The sequence below is a fragment of the Schistocerca americana genome, chromosome 8 (assembly GCF_021461395.2).
Source record: "Schistocerca americana isolate TAMUIC-IGC-003095 chromosome 8, iqSchAmer2.1, whole genome shotgun sequence".
Lineage (NCBI taxonomy): Eukaryota > Metazoa > Arthropoda > Insecta > Orthoptera > Acrididae > Schistocerca > Schistocerca americana.
The window spans coordinates 43,894,059-43,907,368 of record NC_060126.1 but is presented as its reverse complement, the minus strand read 5'-3'; the positions used below and the strand labels follow the sequence as shown (position 1 = coordinate 43,907,368).

Here is a 13,310-nt window from a genome sequence, read left to right as displayed (position 1 = left end):
TTGGCCGTCATGGTGTCTTGCACGAGCTCCACTGCAGCCATGGATGCCCACGTGAATTTTTCTCAGATCATAATGGAGTCGCCGCCAGCTTGTCTCCGTCCTGTAGTACAGGTATCAAGGAGCTGTTCCCCTGGAAGATGACGGGATCGCGGTCTCCCGTCGGCATGATGAAGAACGTATCTAGATTCATCAGACCATCCAACGCTCTGCCGCTGCGCCAACTTATACTGCCGATGGTCACGTGCCCGTTGCAGTCGTAGCTGCCGATGTCGTAGTATTAACATTGGCACGTGAATGGGTCGTCGGCTGCGGAGGCCCATCATTCGTAGCCTTCGGTACACTTTGTGTTCAGACACATTTGTACTCTGCGCACCATTAAACTCTATTATTAGCTGCGTACAGCTCGCCGCCTGCCCTATTTAACCAGTCTGCCCAGCCTCCGACGTCCGACATCTGTAATGAGAGGTGGCCGCCCATCCCCACGACATCTGTACGGGGTTTCACCCTGGTTTCGCCACGTGTTGAAGACACTGACCACAGCACTCCTCGAACACCCGTCAACATGTGCAGTTTCCCAAATGCTCGTGCCGAGCCTCCGGCCCATCTGCCCTCGGTCGAATTCAGACGGATCGCGCTCCTTCCACATTCTACAGGGTGAAAAGTATTTAAACCGACTGGGAGGTTGTAGGGGACATCAAAACAAATACTTTTCCCTGATGTCATTTTTTCCTATGAGGTGTATTTAAACCGGTAGAGGAAGATTTCTCTGGCGGCAAATTAATTAAACCAACAAACACTTTTCCATTTTTTTATCACCAAGAAACAACACATTAACACAACCCAATTTCAATTACAGTAGATTTTCAAAAATATCTCCGTTGACACGTAAACAAAGGTTACACCGTCGGATCATGTTGTGTCTGACACGGGCAAAAACCCCAGGAGTAATACTGAATTGTTCCTGCTGCTGCTACTATCCGGGCAACAAGATCGTCTTCTGATGCAACAGGAGTTGCGTAAACAAGGTTGTGCATCTCTCCCCACACAAAAAAGTCCAGAGGGGACATATATGGGGATCGAGCAGTCCATGGTACAGGACCACCTCTGCCAATCTATGTTTCTGGGAACCGTCGGTCCAGGAATGTCATGTTGGAACCACATGCGTTGTCTTGTAGAGAGCGGGACGTCTTCCAGCAACTCTGGCAATGCAATTGTAATAGTGTCCGCCATTTAATGGTCTAGGTAGCAGATACTGCCCAACTAAACAGTCCCCAACAACACCGATCCACACATTAACGAAGAACCGCACTTGAGGGCTAGTAATTGTGGCATGTGGGTTATCCTCACTCCAAACATGCGAATTGTGCATGTTGAAGGCTCCATCACGCCCGAACGTTGCTTCATCGGCAAACAACACAGAGGATGTAAATGTAGGATGCATTTCACACTGCTCCAGGTACCATTGCGAAAACTGTGCTCTGGGTGGATAATCAACTGGTTTCAGGTTGTGGACACGCTGTAAGTGAAGTGGACGTAACAATTGCTCTCGAAGGACTGTTCTTACATTCGTCTGATTCGTCCCCATGTTACGTGCAATTGCACGAGTGCTGATTGAAGGATCCCGCTCCACATGCTGCAAGCAGCGTTCTTACCGAGCGACGGCGTCCCTGTCCAGGTAATCTGCTAAATGACCCGGTCTCACTCAGACGTTGGTAAATAGCAGCAAATGTCGTATGATGCGAATACGGCGATTAGGATATTATTGTTCACAAACCCGCTGTGCAGCTCGTCCGTTGTGGTGCGCTACGTAGTACGCACGAACCAGGTGTATCGCTCCATTAGTAAACAGAGAGAATGCACTACTATACTGGTGGACAGCAGTTGCCTACAACTGAAGAGCCTAATACGCCCTCTAACAACTGAAGATCGTAATACGAACTCTAACAACTGAAGAGCGTAACACGACCTCCACCGGTTTAAATAATGCTCATAGGAAAAAATGACATCAGGGAAAAATATTTGTTTTGATGTCCCCTACAATCTCCCAGAGTTTGTCGGTTTAAATACTTTTCATCCTGTACACACGGACAGCACGCCCACTGACACTGCATATATCGTAGGTGTGTCTGACTAGCAGTCATTGCTCGACAGGTGACGCTGCTATTGTCTGGACGGTTTTATGTCAATAGTATGTCGGAGGCCATAATTTTCTGGCTGATCAATGTATTTTTATCTAGAATAGTCTTAGCTATCACGCTTCCCAATTTAATCTAAAGTTAATCTGGCTATCTGCAAATTAAATTAAATGTAGAGAATAATTGTCAATAATACTCAGACTGGCTTTGTCATAATCACACATTGGCTAACTGTTGCATATCGAAAACTAAACGACGTTAGAAAACGGCTCTACTGAATTTATATGAAACTTTTGTAGATGGAAACTGTTTCTAATTTTCTCCCAAATATTCGTTTAGACCCTACAGCTGTTTGCTACCTCGCAACGGATAGTTGGGCTCTACTCTATCTGCGTATTGCAAAAGTATTAAGTGTGTAATCCTTTTAATGCCGCACAAGTAACTTGTACAAACATGCCCTATAATCTTTTCTCAACACTGCTATACGCCACAAAAATTATTTTTAAGCACGATATTAAATAACGCAAGATTTACTCTTTGCTTTCCTAATGGAAATATTTTTGACTAACAGTGGAAGTAGAAAGGTAATTTGAATGCTGAACACATGACTGATAATTCACCCTGGATACCAAGTAGTAGATACTGTTAAACAACTATGACAGCCAAAGAATACGCATCACTCATGAATTCGGGTGTGCAAAGATGCTTACAGTGGCAAACATACCAAACAAACTGAATACTTTGAAATATATCGAAAACTACACATCGGATTAAAAAAGTTATAATTCCAATTTGCTGGTCTCGGATGCGATATGCAACGATACCACACTCGACCTGTGCGTGGGTGATGGTGCCCAACTTTGAAATCTTCACTGGAAACCCCCGTTTATTATTACGATTCTACATGAAAATCTGCATCCGTTTTGTCTGAAGCATTTCCTTCGTTTCGCCGCAGTTGGCGCTGTAATCGGAGGAGTGGAAATGGGTACACAATCGTAATTTCCGACATGCTACTCAATGACCACTGAATATCCAGTGGCACGTGGGACACCACCTCTATGCTGCGAGGGTAGGACAGACCAGTTTTTCATATCTTGCAACTGCAAACCCCATTCGCAATTCTGTATTACTCCAATATATCGAACAGGGGACCACTCGTCACGCCACGGTGGCCGTGTAGACAACTACGACTGTCATAACAGGCAGTACACTGCGACCGGAGCTCACGTATCCTGCAGACGTAGCGACCCTTTTATGACTGATGGCAGCGTACACACCTGCAAAAGGAAACGAAGCAAACGGTCTACAGGAGAAGCTAATGAAATAGCTGTACTAGCGGCAGTGTAGCAGAACCCACGGATAAACGCCCGGCTACTACACCGTGATTCCGGTATGTTCGTAGGTAGTGTTGTCACAATACCGCTTCGTCATAAGTATCATCCAACCCACGTGTTACTGCATAAAGAAATACATGACGCCGATTTCCATAACTGGGTAGTGTTTCGTGACTGAGCACGTCTACAAGTGCAAACGAGCCCCACTTTCTTTGCTGAGGTACTATTTTCCAATGAGTCTACATTCACAAGCCATGGTAGCGTTAACCAGCATAAGGTGCATTACTGGAGTGTGGACAATCCCCACTGCTTACGGCAAGTTGACCATCAACGTCTTCGGTGGGTTAATGTATGGTATGTCATCATGCGGAACAAACTTAATGGTCCGTCTTTTACAGACGGCACGTTGAATAGACGCAGATATCGACTTTTTGGAAAGGAACCACCGGTACCACTGCAGGACATCAGAAACACGAGTGCTGACATTTCCGTAGATATGCTTCTCTCCTGTGATGGTCATTTGAAAAGCGGATCACTAAGTACACTGAAGTTGGCGGCGCTATGTTTGAACAATTACTGTAATTGGAAAAGCAGAGTAGCTTTCGCCCCGAGCCACGACCACAGTGCTACGTCGAGTAGTCCCCTGTTCGATATGTCTGAGGAATACAGCGTTGCGAATGGGGTTTCCGGTTAAGAAATAATGGCCTTTTCTACCTTCGTAGGATGGAGATAAAGTCTCATGTCCCATTGGATATTCAAGGGCCATTGAGTAGCATGTTGTAAATTACGATTGAGTGCCCATTTCTGTTCCTCCGATTACAGTGCCATCTGTGACGAAACGAAGAAAATGCTTGAGGCAAAACGTATGTAGATTCTGCAGTAGAATCGTAATCTGCAATCAAAAACGAGGGTCCCATTGTATATTTCAAAGTTTCCCCGAGCCTCGGATACACGGGATGGGATGAGGGCGGCGGGGGTCGAGAGTGGTATCATTGGCTGTCCGCCTCCGAGTTTAAACATATTGGAATTATAACTTCTTTTTATCCGCTGTGTGGCTTTTGAGTTATTTCTGTGTCTTCAATTAAAGTGAACATCCTGTATTCATCTTTCAAAGTTAGCTGCAAATGTAATGTATTGCGAATACATAGAAAGAAGGATCCTTTATTGTATGATTATATGATAGCGGAACAAACACTGGTAGCAGTTACTTCTGTAAAATATCTGGGAGTATGCGTGCGGAACGATTTGAAGCGGAATGATCATACAAAATTAATTGTTGGTAAGGCGGGTACCAGGTTGAGATTCATTGGGAGAGTTCTTAGAAAATGTAGTCCATCAACAAAGGAGGTGGCTTACAAAACACTCGTTCGACCTATACTTGAGTATTGCTCATCAGTGTGGGATCCGTACCAGATCGGGTTGACGGAGGAAATAGAGAAGATCCAAAGAAGAGCGGCGCGTTTCGTCACAGAGTTATTTGGTAACCCTGATAGCGTTACGGAGATGTTTAGCAAACTCAATTGGCAGACTCTGCAAGAGAGGCGCTCTGCATCGCGGAGTAGCTTGCTCGCCAGGTTTCGAGAGGATGCGTTTCTGGATGAGGTATCGAATATATTGCTTACCCCTACTTATACCTCCAGAGGAGATCACGAATGTAAAATTAGAGAGATTCGAGCGCGCACGGAGGCTTTCAGACAGTCGTTCTTCCCGCGAACCATACGCGACTGGAACACAAAAGGGAGGTAATGACAGTGGCACGTAAAGTGCCCTCCGCCACACACCGTTGGGTGGCTTGCTGAGTATAAATGTAGATGTAGATACTTCTTTTCTGTGCCGATATCGTGATCACTTTTCGTTGGCTGTGCATTCTCAAGTAAGTTAAGACGGATCCACGTATGGCATTGCCAGATGTTTTTACTTTCATCTCTTGTCTTTCAGTGTTTTATTGAGCTGTAAAAGGCGTGAAAGGCTATAACACCACTTCGATGTGTAACCACCCGCTTCGAAGTGTACCCGTACTTTTTCAGATATGCTTTGCTAGATCCGTTTCTGCGTCTACTATTATGCTGTGTGTAGTTATTCACATTGAAAGCTCTGGTCTCCATTGTAGAAGACTCTGTTCTAACCGACATGTCGCAGACTGATTCCCTGCCTGCAGTAAATACAAAACTGAAGGCGCTGCCAGACCTGTGATATCGTGCAAACAGGTTTCTGTTATGCGCCGTTTCCGACTTATTTAGCATTGAAATTAGGCAATAAGGTCGTTGCGTGCACAAATTCATACACTCGCACGTGCGCGTAACACATCTAATGGTCTGTGAGTTACCACAATTCACATTACCAGCTAAAATATGCCTTTTTATGAAAATGATTAATTTAAGCTGGTTCAGCGAAAGATACGTTTGTTCGATTTGCGGAAAGCGAACGACACTGTTTCCGGCAGGCTGCAGCAACTTGCACGTACGGCGACCTGATTCGCTGACTTCGATGCTAAATAACTCGATAACGGCGTAACTTATCGATTTTTTTCTTATTATTACTCAGCACTCAGCTTTTTTAGATAGTTTCCGACCACCCTGCGTACACAGTGTATGGTGAGCGCCTGTAGACTCTGCAACACGCGAGGCAGCACTGCCCGGCGGGTTGCCGCCACCCGACGCGGCTACATTTCTCTGCGACATCCCGTGCAATGGCGTTTATCTTAAGGCATGTGGATTTTCTGATGACAATATTTGTGGGTTTTGGGAATTAATGTAGCCAGATAGGTGAAACCAAGACTCATAAGTCAAAAAGGTTCGATCTAAAACACCATGTCGGTTTATAAATCCCTGAAACCATGAACGACACCCTATTCGCTTCGCATGGTCCATACAGCGTGACTTTTGCACAGCAGTAATTTTATACGGACACAGCCCTAGCTCTTTGATTACGGCATTCAGAGCTACCGTACGGCAGCCTTTAGGCTTTTGCGATAATCTTCTCACTAATTTTGATGGACTCTGCAACGTTACGTTCGAAATACCGTAAAACCTCCGTTCTGTTGAACTTGTGAACCTACCAGTTCGTGGTGCATTATGAACTGAACCTTTTGTCTGAAATTTGCAAATTAAATCACATATAGTGTCACGATGTGAACGTCTCGAAGCAGGAAAACGCAATCTAAATTGCCGCCGCACCGTAAAGTTACCTCCTGTACGGAAAACCTCTTCCATTAAAACCGCTCTCTCTGCAACAGAAGGCATTCGGACTAGACTCAGGTCTTACAAGAAGTAGACGATAACACGACTAACAGCAGCAGTGACCGCGTAACACTACTATCTCCAACCTACTACTGCGGGTCCACGGAACACGAGCAGGCGAGATTTAAACGTGCTGGCAACCTCACGCGCCCCTCAAAGCGAAACACGCGAGGATCGCGCTGTGCAGAGACGTAAGTGTAGTCAGCGCAGTAACAACGATGGCAGCTTGAACTGACAACAGTAAACAACGGATACCCATTATATTATCAGGCAGCGTTCAGTAGTGAACCGGCGGCCGAAGTATGTTGACGTTGTTGTGTAACAATTCGCAGTGGAGCAACGATCTGAACGTTTATAAATTATCCGTTGAAGATATTGCTAAGAACATTTTCAAGAAGAGAAAAGTTTGTGTTTGCGCCAACTGCGTCCCGCACACGGTGATTCCTCAACAGAAACGACGAGACGCGGACGCCTGAAATGAAAGATGCGGAAAATCTTTCCCGGAAAATATCATCGCCGATGGCAGGACTTGGTGGTATAACTACGAATCTACCACGAAACGAGAAACTGCAGAAAACGTCGCTGGTGGTTCGCCAGGACCGAACCAAGGTCGATATTCATGCGTAAGTTGAACAACATCTGGAACCGGACTGTTCATATGTATAAACGAACGTTCCTTGCACTGTACTCAAAAACCACCATTTTAACTTTTCTCTATTTTTTATTTCTCCAAGTAGGAATCTTCAAAAAGAGTGATGAGGTATGACCTGTTGGCAGCTAGACGTGAGGGTACAGTACCCTTACACATTATGATTGTACAGGATGCGAGTGCATAGTAGTTGTTGTGATTTCAGTACAGAGACTGCTTTGATGCAGCTCTCCATGCTACTGCATCCTGTGCAAGCTTCTTCATCTCCCAGTACCTACTGTAGCCTACATCCTTCTGAATCTGCTTAGTGTATTCATCTCTTGGTCTCCCTCCACGATTTGTACCATCCACGCTGCCCTCCAGTACTAAATTGGTGATCCCTTGATGTCTCAGAATATGCCCTACCAGCCGATGCCTTCTTCTAGTCAAGTTGTGCCACAAACTCCTCTTCTCCCCAATTCTACTCAATACCTCCTCATTAGTTATGTGATCTACTCATCTAATCTTCAGCATTCTTCTGTAGCATCACATTTCGAAAGCTTCTATTCTCTTCTTGTCCAAACTATTTATCGTCCACGTTTCACTTCCATACATGGCTACACTCCATACAAATACTTTCAGAAACGACTTCCTGACACTTAAATCTATACTCGATGTTAACAAATTTCTCTTCTTCAGAAACGCTTTCCTTGCCATTGCCAGTCTACATTTTATATCCTCCCTACTTCGACCATCATCAGTTATTTTGCTCCCCAAATAGCAAAACTCATTTACTACTTTAAGCGTCTCATTTCCTAATCTAATTCCCGGAGCATCACCCCTTTTAATTCGAGTACGTTCCATTATCTTTGTTTTGCTTTTGTTGGTGTCTATCCTGTATCCCCCTTTCAAGACACTGTCCATTCCGTTCAGCTGCTCTTCTAGGTCCTTTGCTGTCTCTGACAGTGTGCATTATACCCTAGAACACAAAGTTTATCCCTGACGCCAACAATGCCTGTCAGGAAGCACAGCAGTTAAAGAGGACAAATGCGCCACCTCCTTGTGAGCGACACCCCTGTCAGGAGGTAAATGTAGCTTCTCTCTGCTGTAATAATTTCGTAGTAGCAACTCGCAGCAATAGTCTGGATGTATTTTTATACGCCTTGCCGCAGTGGTCACAATGATTCCCACCAAAGTTAAGCGTTGTCGGGTTTGGCTAGCATCTGACTGTGTCTGCCAGGTGCTGTTCGCAAGTGGGGTGTACTCAGACCTTGCGAGGCCAATTGAGGAGCTACCTGATTGAGAATTAGCGACTGCTCACAGAAGCTGACAACGGCTCCGGGAGAGAGAGGCATTGACCACATGCGCATCCAGTGGATAAACCGGCGATCGGTCAATAGCGTTGGGTCGTCAAGGCCTATTTGGAAGAAATTTGAGTTTTGTTTCATAATGCTTGTTGCATTCTTCACTGAGATGACAAAAGTCATGAAATAGCGATATGTACATATAATGGACCTGTATCCACGGACCCAACCAACCAACCAACCAACTCGCGCACGCGCGCCCAGACCGTGACATCGCTGGCCACAGTTCCTGTCTCGGCCGTCGGCGTCTCAGGGCGTTACCGCCGACGGAAGAGGTCGCGCCATGGCTGAGCTCGGGTCCGCAGCGCCCTCTGCCTTTTGCATGTGAGGAGGAGCGCTGGCCCCGAGGCGGACAGTCTATTGCTTATAGTCTATTGTCAACCTTCCGTGGAGTTTATAGCGGAGCCATTGCAGTGTGGTATTTGCTATTGTATTCGACTAGGCTCAGTACACGGATTACTCCTGGATATTACTTGGACTTGTATTGCTGTTGCACGTTTCGTCAGAAATAAGGATAAGTTATCTCTTCATTCTAGCTGGCGCAATTCTTGTCGTTAATTATTTTTCAGCCAACAGACACAGCTACATCCTGGTCACTACCCACGCTTTATACAATTTATGGTGGCTGCCCCAAAAGTACCGCCGAGGACATCGGGTTAGGGAGGCGTCACAAAAAAGATGGCAGTAGCATCGCACACACAAGGTAAAAACGGCTGTCTATTGGCAGACCTGCCATTTGTACTCATGTAGTCATGCCCGCATGAGAGGAATGAACAGACTATGTGCGCTAAATGGCAGTTGGAGCTAGGTGCATCGGACATTCAATTTCTGATATCGTTAGGGAAGTCAATATTCCGAGATGCACAGTGTCGAAGAGTGTGCCGAGAAAACCAAATTTCAGGCGCTAGGTCTCACGACATAGAGGCTGTTGGCCTTCACTAAACGACCGAGAGCAGAGGCGTTTGCGTAGACTTGTCAGTGCTAACAGACAAGCAACACTGCGTGAAATAACCGCACAAATCAATATGAAAGGTATGGTGAAATTTGGTGTTATTGGCTTATGGCGCGAATTCCTTTGCTAACATCGCCTGCAGCCCCTTTCTTGGGCCCGTAGACGACTGGAACATAGAGGTTTGGTCAGATGAGTGCCGATTTCACTTAGTAAGAGCTGGTGGTATTGTTCGAGTGTAGTGGAGATCCCACGAAGCCATACACAACAAGGCACTGTGCAAGCTGTTTATGGCTGGATAATTGTGTCCTGTGGGGTGAACCGATTATTGACTGGAAATGGTTATGTTCGGCTAATTGGAGGCCTCTTGCAGCCTTTCAGGGACTTGATGTTTCCAAATAACGATGGATTTTTTATGGCTGGCAATGCGCCATGTCACCAGGCAACAACTGGTTCCGAGTGGTTTGAAGAACATTCTGGAAAATTCGAGCGAGTGACTTGGCCACCCTGATCGTTCGACATGAACCCCATGAAACATTTATGAGACATAATCGAAAGGTCAGTTTGTGCACAAAATCCTGCACCTGCTACACTTTCGTAATGATTGACGGCTGTAGCGGCAACATGGTTCAGTACTTCTGCAGGGGACTTCCAACGACTTGTTGAGCCCCTGCCACGCTGAGTTGCTGCACTACGTCGTGCAAGAGGAGCTCCGACACCATATTAGGAGGATCTAATGGCTGCAAAAAGGTGGGAAAAGGAAGGAAAATTCAGTGAGCAAGATGTATGAGACAGGCGAAGTTCCCTCAGACTTCAAGAAGAAGATAATAATTCCAATCCCAAAGAAAGCAGGTGTTGACAGATGAGAAAATTACCGAACTATCATATTAATAAGTCACAGCGTGCAAAACACTAATTTGTATTCTTTACAGACGAATGGAAAAACTGGTAGAAGCCAACCTCGGGGAAGATCAGTTTGGATTCCGTAGAAATGTTGGAACACGTGAGGCAATACTGACTATACGACTTATCTTAGAAGAAATATTAAGGAAAGGCAAACCAACGTTTCTAGCATTTGTAGACTTAGAGAAATCATTTTACAATGTTGACTGGAATACTCTCTTTCAAATTCTGAAGGTGGCAGGGGTAAAATACAGGGAGCGAAAGGCTATTTACAATTTGTACAGAAACCAGATGGCAGTTATCAGAGTCGAGGGACATGAAAGGGAAGCAGTCGTTGGGAAGGGAGTGAGACTGTAACCTCTCCTCGATGCCATTCAATCTGTATATTGAGCAAGCAGTAAAGGAAACAAAAGAAAAGTTCGGAGTAGGCATTAAAATCCATGGAGAAGAAATAAAAACTTCGAGGTTCGCCGATGACATTGTAATTCTGTCAGAGGCAGCAAAGGACTTGGAAGAGCAGTTGAACGGAATGGACAGTGTCTTGAAAGGACGGTATAAGATGAACATCAACAAAAGCAAAACGAGGATAATGGAATGTAGTCGAATTAAGTCGGGTGATGCTGAGGAATTAGATTAGGAAATGAGACAAAGTAGTAAAGGAGTTTTGCAATTTGGGGAGCAAAATAACTTATGATGGTCGAAGTAGAGAGGATATAAAATGTAGACTGGCAATGGCAAGGAAAGCGTTTCTGAAGAAGAGAGATTTGTTAACATCGAGTATTGAATTAAATGTGAGGAAGTCGTTTCTGAAAGTATCTGTATGGAGTGTGCCCATGTATGGAAGTGTAACATGGACGATAAATAGTTTAGACAAGAAGAGAATAGAATCTTTCGGAATGTGGTGCTACAGAAGAATGCTAAAGATTAGATGGGTAGACTACATAACTAATGAGGAGGTATTGAATAGAATTGGGGAGAAGAGATATTTGTGGCCCAACTTGACTAGAAGAAGGGATCGGTTGGTAGGACATGTTCTGAGGCATCAAGGGATCACCAATTTAGTAATGGAGGGCAGCGTGGAGGGTAAAAATCGTAGAGGGAGACCAAGAGATGAATACACTGAGCAGATTCAGAAGGATGTAGGCTGCAGTAGATACTGGAAGATGAAGAAGCTTGCACAGGATAGAGTAGCATGGAGAGCTGCATCACACCAGTCCCAGGACTGAAGACCACAACAACAACAACACATGGCTTTTGTCATCTCAGTGTATTTTTTTAGTTAAAATCATATTTCATCATTTGAGCCAGTCATTTTCTGACTCCAAAATAGATCAACATAAGGAAATATGCAGTGTCACTGCAGGAGGTGTAAGTGTAAAAGGATGAGGTACACGTACGCAGGGGACAGGTCTTGTAATTGACAGGCACAAAAAATATTAAAAATAAGTAGAAGTTTAGATGTCAACGACCTTGCCATAGTTGTAACACCGGTTCTAGTCAGATCAGCCCAAGTTAAGCGCTGTCGGTCTGGGTTATCAGTTGGGTGGGTGACCGTCCGGTCTGCCGAACGCCGGCCAGGATGGCCGAACGGTTCTAGGCGCTACAGTCTGGAACCGCGAGACCACTACGGTCGCAGGTTCGAATCCTGCCTCGGGCATGGATGTGTGTGATGTCCTTAGGTTAGTTAGGTTTAACTAGTTCTGAGTTCTAGGGGACTGATCACGTCAGATGTTAAGTCCCATAGCGCTCAGAGCCATTTTTTTCTGCCGAGCGCTCTTTGCAAGTCGGGTGCACTCAGCCCTTGCGAGGCAAACTGAGGAGCTACCTGATGGAGAATTAGCGACTCCGGGAGAGCGGTGTGCTCCACACATGCCCCTCCATATCCGCATCATTTGTGGGCTGAGGATGACATGGTGGTCGGTCGGTGCCTTTCGGCCTTCATGGCCCATCCGGGACGAGTTTAGTAGAAGTTTAGATGTCCACCACCTTTCGCTAAGCTGGACTTAGAGTTTCAAGCCTTGCGCTGTAATCAGGATCGAGAGAGATTGTACCTGTGGGACGGGTGAGAGTCGCTCGCAGAGGCGGAGAGAGCTAGGAGCGCGACCACGGCCAGTGCTGCAGTCGAGGGTGCCATGGCTGCGGGCAGACTACGCGGCATCTGGCGCACACAGCGGCCTATATACCCTCCCGCGAGCGGCTGGCGCTATTACGGCAAAGTAAACGGCCGCGGCGCGCGCGGTCCATCTGGCTGATTGGGCGCTGCAGGCCGACATCCCGTCCCTGCCTGGTGCCAGACGCCGCGCTGCTGTGTCAACAGAGAGGGGTCCCGTGTAGCGCTGGCCGGGCCGTGAGTGCCCTCCTCCACCCACCTCTGGACAAGCGGAGGAGGGGCCGCTCTTAGTTTATCACTCCAACCGCTTCCGCAGGACGGTTTTATAGCTTTCTGTTAGGCCGCAGTATTGCCTCTTCAGCAAAAGTCCGGTGTGTTTAGCCGGTAACCGAGGCACGCGCACATAGAAGTAAAACTGACTCCTTTCCACACAAAAGAAGCCACGTCAAGGTCACTTACTAACATTTTACCCCTGGAGGGTCTAGACGCACTGCATTATTTTCTCACCAAGTAGCTATTGTGCTTACAGTCATTCGTTGACCAGTCTGGAGTGGCAGTTGAAGACAGCAAAACCAAAGCCGAAGTTTAACGTACCCCATTTAAGAGATCGTACACGCAGGAGAATCGTACAAACGTACATATCATCGT

At 46.1% G+C, this 13,310-nt stretch overlaps 1 long non-coding RNA gene across 1 annotated transcript in view; it reads right to left on the bottom strand.

Moving 5' to 3' along the window:
- LOC124625785 overlaps positions 1 to 12,690 on the bottom strand; it is a 53,836-nt gene extending 41,146 nt beyond the window's left edge. Inside the window, exon 1 of the long non-coding RNA XR_006980721.1 lies at positions 12,604 to 12,690. This is a non-coding gene — a long non-coding RNA (uncharacterized LOC124625785). The remainder of the gene's footprint in view (positions 1 to 12,603) is intronic.
- Between the last annotated feature and the right edge of the window lie 620 nt (positions 12,691 to 13,310).